The sequence below is a fragment of the Amaranthus tricolor genome, chromosome 9 (genome assembly GCF_026212465.1).
Source record: "Amaranthus tricolor cultivar Red isolate AtriRed21 chromosome 9, ASM2621246v1, whole genome shotgun sequence".
Taxonomy (NCBI): domain Eukaryota; kingdom Viridiplantae; phylum Streptophyta; class Magnoliopsida; order Caryophyllales; family Amaranthaceae; genus Amaranthus; species Amaranthus tricolor.
Window position 1 is genome coordinate 4,897,252 of NC_080055.1, and position 9,871 is coordinate 4,907,122.

The window sequence follows — 9,871 nt, forward strand, 5'->3', positions numbered from 1 at the left end:
TGAATCAACAATTGGTATCAGAGCCCTGTTCCCAGAAGATCAGGAAACCCTGAGGGCAGATTCTGGTGTTCCCGAAAAATGTCAATTATGAACGAGCGAATGGAAGAAGGGTATTCAACTCAAAGACCGCCAATGTTCGATGGAAAATTCTATACATACTGGAAGAATATGATGGAGATCTTCATCAAAGCGGAAAATTATCAAGTTTGGAGAGTCATAGAAATCGGAGATTTTGAGGTAACCACTACTAACTCCAACAATGAAATTGTTCCCAAACCTATAACCGAATATGAAAAAGAAGATTTTCAGAAAATGGAATTAAATGCTCTTGCTATAAAATTACTTCATTGTGGTCTTGGACCAAACGAGCATAATAGAATTATGGGGTGCAAATCCGCTAAGCAAATTTGGGACCTGCTTGCTGTTACCCATGAGGGAACAAGTGAAGTAAAACGGTCCAAAATTGATTTGTTAATGTCTAAATACGAGAGATTTGTTATGGAGCCAAGAGAAAGTATCCAAGAGATGTTCACTAGGTTCACCAACATAACAAACGAACTTGTCTCTCTTGGAAGAATAATTCCCACTGATGAACAAGTAAGGAAGATTCTTAGGAGCCTTCCTCAAGATGAGCGCTGGAGGGCCAAGGTTACTGCTATACAAGAGTCCAAAGATTTTACTAAGTTCAATCTAGAGGAGCTGGCTGGTTCCCTAATGACGCATGAATTGCATTTGGGAACAGCAGACAGTTCCAGGAACAAGGGACTGGCTCTGGCAGCGGGGGAACAGGACGAATCAGAATGTGATGAGGAAGAGGCTGCTTTATTGGTACGAAAATTCAAGAAGTTCTTCAGGAACAGCAGGTATGCAAATCAAAGAAACAACAGAGAAAGAAGAACAAAAAATCTTGAATGCCACAAATGTGGAAGTACCGAACACTTCATCAAGGATTGCCCAACATGGAAGAATGAAAAGGGCAAGGGAAAGACAAGAGATTCAAGAAGACCGTTGAACAAAGAAAATTTTAACAAGACTGACTTTCGTAAGGCCATGATTGCTGCATGGGGAGAAACTGAAAGTGAGAATGAAACTATTGTTCCCGAAGAAGAGGAGACAGCTAACCTATGTCTCATGGCTACGCATAAAGGCAAGGAAAAGCAGGTAAATATTTCTAATTCATTTTCTGACCATTCATTCAATCCAAGCAAAAATGAATTAAAAGAGTTGTTAAAAGAGGCACAAGTTAAACTTGAAAATTGCAATGATAAGTGTCTCAAGTTAGAAAAGGAACTTAAGGTAAGCAAAGACCATGTCTCATACATAAACACCTTTAGACATGATGTCCAAAACAGATTTTTCGGTTTGTTGGACCAAAATATAATCCTAAAGGAAAATATGGAGAGACTTAAGAAGGAAAATGTTATTCTTAACATTGAGCTATCGCAATACAAATTATTAGGCTTAAAAGAGGAATTGATAGATGCATCTACTAAAGATTTATGCAATGATTTTCAATATTTAAAAATGAATTCGGAATCCAACCGTAACAACAATAATAATCTTGAATTAAATTCAAGAGAAAAAGGGAAAATCAAAATAACTCCCAAATGGATTCTAGATGCTAAAAGTAAGAAATCACAAGGCCTAAATTATTTTAAGAATAAAAAAAGTAAGAAAGCTTACGTTGATCTTCCTAGAGACAGGTACTGTACCTTCTGTGGTAAAGCTGGCCATCTGAAGGAACAGTGCACCAAAAGGGAACAGTATACTGTCTCTAACAGAAACTATGTCGATAACATTCAAATTGATAAATATGATTCATGTAAGATCGACAAGGAACCCAAGAAAGTCTGGGTTCCTATAATTAACAATTAATTATCTTACAGGTCCAAGTGAGGGGGAACAGCTCATGGTATCTCGACAGTGGGTGTTCCAAGCATATGACGGGTGACAAATCTAAATTTCTCTCACTTGAAGCCTATGATGGGGGAACAGTAACCTTCGGTGACAATATGAAGGGTGAGATAATCGCCAAAGGAAAGGTTGGAAGGTCATGTTCCCACGCCATTGATAATGTATTTTTAGTCGAGAATTTGAAACACAACTTACTCAGCATTTCTCAATTTTGTGATAAGGGTAACTCTGTAAACTTTACTTCTGAAAAGTGCATTATTTCTAGGAATGACACTGGAGACATCATTCTTGAGGGAAACAGAAAAGGGAACACTTATGTAGTGGACCTGGACACTGTTCCCAGAAACAGTCTAACGTGTCTAAGTGTTATAGAAGACGACCCACTTCTTTGGCATAAGCGTCTAGGTCATGCTAGTTATTCATTGATTAATTCATTAAGATCTAAAGACCTAGTTAGAGGACTACCATCTATAAAATTCCTTAAGGATGAAATATGTGATCCTTGTGCCAAAGGAAAACAAGTAAGGTCATCTTTTAAACCAAAGAATGTTGTGACCACCTCAAAAACGCTTGAATTATTACACATGGATTTGTGTGGACCTATGAGAATACAAAGCCGTAGTGGCAAGAGATATGTGTTTGTTATTGTTGATGATTATAGTAGATTTACATGGACTTTATTTTTAGTTAGTAAAGATGAAGCCTTTAATGAGTTTGTCTCTTTCGCTAACAAAATACAAAAATCTACCAATAATCAAATTGTTCACATAAGGTCAGATCATGGTAAAGAATTTGAAAATTCAAGCTTTATGAGTTATTGCAATGAACATGGAATAAGTCACAATTTTTCCGCCCCTAGAACACCACAACAAAATGGTGTAGTAGAAAGGAAAAATAGAACTTTAGAAGAAATGGCTAGAACTATGTTAATTGCTAGTGGTTTACCTAGAAATTTTTGGGCCGAGGCTGTTAATACTGCATGTTATATTTTAAATAGAGTATTGATAAGACCAATCACTTCTAAGACACCCTATGAATTGTTTAAAGGTGTTAAACCAAATATTGCCTATTTTCGTGTGTTTGGATGCAAATGTTTTGTACATATTAATGGAAAACGGAATATAGGTAAATTTGATGAAAGAAGTGATGAAGCAGTATTTCTTGGCTACTCATCTCAAAGTAAGGCATATAGAGTCTATAACAAAAGAACAATGAGTGTGGAAGAATCCGTTCACATAATTTTCGATGAAACTAACTTTTTGTCAAGTGAACAGGATATAAATTATTTTAAGATAGGTCTTGCAAATCTAGAAGAAGATGATGAAGAATTGAAAGTGCATGATCAAGAAACAGCTGGTGAACAGCCGGTTCCAGCAGAAGCAGAAAGTACTGATCAAGTTCAGGAACTGCCAGAACATCAGGAACAGCAGACTGTTCCCAATCCAGCTGTTCCCACAGATGAGCAGAACAACCCAGTAGCTGAACAGAATGTTAATCAAGCTAATGAACCAGAACATGCTACTGTTCCCACAAGAGATTTTATGCCAAAACCTTGGAGATATCAAAAATACCATCCTCTTGATTTGATTGTAAGTGATTTGAATAAAGGAACACAAACTCGATCTCAAATGAGAAATTTTTGTGCACATTTTGCGTTCCTATCATCACTTGAACCCAAAAATCACGAAGAAGCTCTAAAGGATTCCGAATGGGTTGTAGCCATGCAAGATGAATTGAACGAATTTGAAAGGAACAAAGTATGGCATTTAGAACCCAAACCGAAACACAAGAAGGTAATTGGTTTGAAATGGGTATTTCGGAACAAACTAGATGAGCATGGAATAATTGTAAGAAACAAAGCAAGGCTCGTGGTCAAAGGGTACAATCAACAAGAAGGTATTGATTATACTGAGACATTTGCTCCAGTAGCAAGGTTAGAAGCTATTAGAATTTTAATTTCTTTTGCTGCATTTATGAACTTTAAATTATATCAAATGGATGTGAAATGTGCTTTCTTGAATGGTTTTCTTGATGAAGAAGTTTTTGTTGAACAACCGCCTGGCTTTGAGAATACCTCGTGTCTTGATCATGTCTATAAGCTTGATAAAGCTCTCTATGGGTTGAAACAAGCTCCTAGGCAATGGTATGAAAGACTATCAAAATTTTTGATTCAAAATGACTTTATTAGAGGTAAAATTGATAAAACCTTATTCTTTAAGAACAAAGGTTCCAATATATTAGTTGTTCAAATATATGTTGATGATATTATTTTTGGTGCCACAAATGAATTGCTATGTAAAGAATTTGCTAACCTTATGAGCACTGAATTTGAAATGAGTATGATGGGAGAATTAAATTTCTTTCTTGGTTTGCAAATTAAACAAACTGCTAATGGTATCTTTATTCATCAACAAAAATATATAAAAGAACTTCTTAAGAAATATGGCATGAATAACGCTAAAACCTACCATACACCCATGGCTACTAATGTAAGATTAGATGAAGATACAAATGGAACAAATATTGACCAAACTATGTATAGAGGCATGATTGGATCTTTATTATATCTAACTGCTAGTAGACCCGATATTTCATTTAGTGTTGGTTTATGTGCAAGATTTCAATCTAACCCTAAAGAATCACATCTAACTGCAGTGAAACGTATTTTGAGATATCTAAAGGGAACAGATGATTTATCATTATTTTATCCTAAAAGTGATGTCTTTGACTTGAAAGGCTTTAGTGATGCAGATTATGCAGGAGATCTTGTTAATAGAAAAAGCACGTCAGGTATGGTACAATTTCTTGGCTCATGTTTAGTTTCGTGGAGTTCCAAGAAACAAAACACTGTTGCATTATCAACTGCTGAAGCTGAGTACGTAGCAGCAGCAGCTTGCTGTTCCCAAATGATATGGATAAAGCAGCAGCTAAGAGACTTTGGTATTAAGTATGCATGTGTTCCTATTTATTGCGATAATACCAGTGCCATATGCATATCCAAAGATCCAGTGCATCACTCACGAGTAAAGCACATCCATATTAGGCATCATTTTCTTAAGGATAATGTTGAAAATAAAAATATCATTGTTAAGCATGTAAACACTAACGAGCAAATAGCAGATATCATGACCAAACCGCTTCCAAGGGAACAGCATGAGAAAATGAGATTGGAACTTGGCATGATCAAGCTGCATTAAAGGAAGTATCATATATGATTCCTAGAGACAAAATGAAAATTGAAAATGATCAATCAACCACAATAATCTTGATTGAAAAATCAATTATCGAAAGGATCAGGTACGCATTTTTTAAAGGTATATACTTTGGATGTTCTCATGATTGCATGATTATTTTGATCTGACGGTAGTAGCACAATATTACCATTTTTCTTTTTAAAATTAAAAAGACAAACAAAAACAACAATTTTTTTTCCCAGCAGTTCTTTTAAGTAGGAGTTGAATCTCAATGTACTCCATTTTCACAATTCAAAATCAATTGTCTTGATTTGATAACTGCCTCAACACGTCACTTCATCCAATACAATTACTCCCTCTCGTCCCATCTTTCATTTCATCTTCACTAACCTTTCACGTTCACTCAACCCTAAACCGTCATTCCTTCCACTTCCCTTTCACTCCGTCATTTTCCTTTGCTTTTCTCTCTAAAAACTTCAATGAAAACCAAGAATATGAAACCAAAAATGAAGCAACCTGTCCCTCTTCGAGTTATCTACCCACCTTCTCTCACTCACAAACCTAAGTCTTCATCAAAGGAACCAGAGGACACCCCTATGTCTCCGCAAACAAGTGGTAAAAGAACAAGAGAATCCAAGAAACCTTCAACCCACTCTACCAAGAAAATGAAGGTAACGCATTACTCAAATGCTGAAGAACTTTCTAAAGAAATGTCTGTAGGATTTGGTCTAGACAAAGAATGGTACGAATCTACAATCTTTCCTAAATTCCATGAAATTTTACAAACTCAAAAATGGGAATCACTTATGAGCGTATATTGCTGCAACCCCATTTACCCTGACATTATGCATGAGTTTATTTCTAATTTTGCTGTTCATGATGGAGTTTGTTCTAGTTCAATCAAAGATATTGATATTGAATTTGATAGTCTGACTTTAGGAGAGTGGTTAGGTGTTCCTGCTACTGGTTTTGATGTTTATCATGTTGGGTCTAAGATTGCGTTTTCTGGAAGAGATGAAAAAGATGTTTGGAGATGCTTGGGGGTTAGGCAAAAAAGGGGGAAAGTAAGTCACAATGTCCTGTCTCCTTTACATAAGTTGCTGTACAACATTGCTAGAAGGTTTATCTTGCCACGAAACTCAAAACGTAGTGAGGTAAGTCTTCGAGATGCAACCCTGATATACTGTATGGTGAACAACATAAAGATTAATTTTCCTTCCTTGATGATTTCTCATTTAAATGATTGTATAGCCAAACGTTGTATGGTTGGCTATGGTGGTTTGTTGTCATGGATTTTCTCAAAGTTTGGTGTTCCACTGGGTGATTATAGTTTTCCTATGGGTCCCAGCAATATGATAGGTGCAAAATGTTTGAGTAATTTGCGCCTTAAATTAAATGAGGAAGGGATTCTTGAAAATATTGTGGAACAGATTGAGATTGATTCTGATAATGAAGAACAGGAGGAAGAGGGGAAGGAAAAGGAGGAACAGGAGGAAGAGGAAGAGAAGGAAGAGAAGGAACAGGAGAAAAAGGAAGAAGAGGAGAAGGAGGAACAGGAGAAAGAAGGGGATGGAGTTAAGGAACAGGAGGTTGTTCCTTCTGAGGAAGAAGACCAGGGGTTGGAATCTAAGGTTTCTCTTGAAGAAGACTCTAGGACTGAACCCAATAGTTTTCCCTCATCAAAGCCAACCACTCCACCAACTCATCATTTCACTCCACCACCACCTTCACCAACACCAAGATCACCATCACCATCATTTCACAAACACAGCTTTGATCAGGCAACCGTTCCTACTGCTCCCTTATATTCCATTCTTCTCAAGCTTGATGATTTGCAGGATCGCTTCTTCAAATTTCAAGATGAGATCCGTGTTTCCCTAGCCTCTTTGGCTGACCAGATGACTCAGATGGAGGCTCGTCTTGGCGCTAAATTGGATACAGTTGAGGTGGAAACGGAATATGTTGATGAAGATGCTCCTGCTTCATAGTTTCCCTTTTATTATTTTCATTGCTGCTGTCTCTGTCTTTAAACAATTTCTTTCTTTTGGTACCAGCTGGGGTACACCTCTTAAACATTGATTAACTTTGTTAAACCTTTTTACATATGCTACTAACTGTTAGGTTTGATTAGTCATTGCTTATCATGCTTGCATTCATTGTTATTGCTTTTTAATTTGTGCATCCTTATTCTCTCTTTGACTATAACTATATGTTTAGTGCTGTGGTTTGATTGCTTATCTTCTTTTTGAATGATGTCAAAAGGGGGAATATTTGGCACAAACTTAAATAATGCTTGAGCATGTTTGAGATCTAGTTAAATCTATTATGTTGGACTTATGGATTAAGGTGCTGGTTTGTTTTTCTGATGTTTGTGTGTTGCTAATTTTGTTAGTTGTTGGAAGTTACTGATTTGTTAGTTGTTGGAAGTTACTGACTTCTTGTTTTGTTATTTCAAGTTAAGTTATGCTGATTTCTTTTAATTCTGATTATGGATGATTATATAATTTTCTTCATTGTTTGATTTTATGCTGAAATAATTTAAGTTGTTGTTTTGATTATTTTTAGAGTAACATGTATCATGATATTTGGTTAAGAAGAGTTGTTTTGATCTCTAACATACTCTTCAACATTGGTTTAATTTAAGTTGTTGTTTTGATTATTTTTAGAGTAACATGTATCATGATATTTGGTTAAGAAGAGTTGTTTTGATCTCTAACATACTCTTCAACATTGGTTTACTCTATTTTGTTTTTAAGTTTGTTTGAAAAGTTTGTCATCATCAAAAAGGGGGAATTTGTTGGACCTCTTGAGTTTTGATGATGACTACACTTTAGCAAATATGTGTTTAGAGATTGTGCAGGTCGATATCCGATTATGATTATGATTATGATCGTTGATAGTACCTATGCCTTAGCTTATGGAAACGTACATGTCAAAAGGTTTCAATTGATGTTAGGAAAAGCATATCGCTTGGGATGTAAAATGGAGACAGCAGATCTACTGTTCCCAAGTTGGATGTTCTAGCTAAACTGAAGTCTGGAGACAGCACACTGTTCCTGAGCTGAAGGTTGACTACGTTGACTAAAAATTCTGGTTATCATATTTTAATTATTATTTTTTTTAGTTGATGTATTTTAAATTAAATTGTTGCAGTAAAAATTTATTAATATTGATTGGCAAATCATTTTTGTTAAAGAAAATGTATTCACGATTTATTTGTTAAGATCCTTTATTTTAGGATCTATTTTTAATAAATCTTGGATTTGTTAAAAATAGAATTAACTAACTTTGAATTGGTCTTAGCAAATCTTTTCAGCCGGTTTTTATTCCTAAAAATTAGCAAGCAATCATTCCCACTAAGATTAACCGTTTTCTAAAATATAGCATGAAGTTCCAGCCATTAATTTGGGGAACAGGAATTACTACTGAAGAAACTGCTACTTTAGGGGACAGCGGTTATTAAGGGAACAGCGGTTATTGTTTATGTACACGTGTGATTTGACTTAATCAAATCTTATGGAAATAACCGTGTGTTTGCTTAATCCACATTTCTCCCATGATCTTTTGATAGTGGGATAATGGATTGGATTATTCCACTTTCTTAGGAATATTATTTTCTATAAATTGCAAGATAATTCCGGTTTTTAAAAAAAAGAGAAGTAATCCAACGTTTTGTGCTTAAGTATTTTTCATACGTTTTTGTTGGATTTTACAAGAAATATTTTGTTCTCAAAATTGCCAATTAATTTAGAATATTTTCTTGATGCAACTCTTTGATTTATTTTAGAGAATTTCTATCCTTTTTGTAAGGGTTTTTGAGAGTTTATGTAATTAGACTCGGGTGAGTCTAAGGGGGAAATTAGATAGCTTTGAGTGAAGCTAGAGAGGATTAGCTTGAAGAGAAGCTAAGTTTGTTGCTTTGAGTAAAGCAATTAGAGAGTGAAGAGTTGGCCTAGGTGTTACGCTTCGAGTGAAGCAAGGTGTTTATTGTGATTGTAACTAATTGCCTTAAACATAGTGGAGTTTTTGAAAATCCCAAGTGGTCGTGGTTTTTCCTTTTGTTTAGGCCCAAAAGGTTTCCACGTAAAATCGTGTGTCTCTCTTATTATTTTGCTCTTAGTTTAAGCTTTATTTATTTTAAATAATTCCGCAAAAACAGGGCACAATCGCTTAAACTTGCAACAACAACAATTCACCCCCCCTCTTGTTGCTGTTCCCGTTCCTAATTGAATCAACATTCAAGAAATTATAAGATTACATGGGATACCGAGAACCATTGTGTCTGACAGAGACCTAAAATTTTTGTCACGATTTTAGGAAAAGATGCAAGAAGCATTCGGATCTAAACTATGTTTAAGTACCGCATTTTATCCGGCTACTGATGGCCAAACCGAAAGAACCATCCAAACATTAGAGGATCTTTTGAGATGTTGTATTCTTGAATTTTGTGGTTCATTGGATCAGAAATTGCCTTTGATAGAGTTTTCATACAACAACAGCTATCAAACCAGCATCAAAATGGCACCAAACGAAGCCTTATATGGGAGAAAATGTCGAGTGCCGCTGTGTTGGGATCAGATGCACCGAAAAGTGCCTGAAGGACCATATCTTATCCAAGACTCTATTGATAGCTTAAGGGTGGTGCAAGAGAACATAAAAGCAGCACAAAGTGAACAAAAGAGTTATGCAGACAACCGTCGCAGAGCTTTGCAATTTGATGAAGGTGATAAAGTATTTCTAAAGATTTCACCAACGAAAAGAGT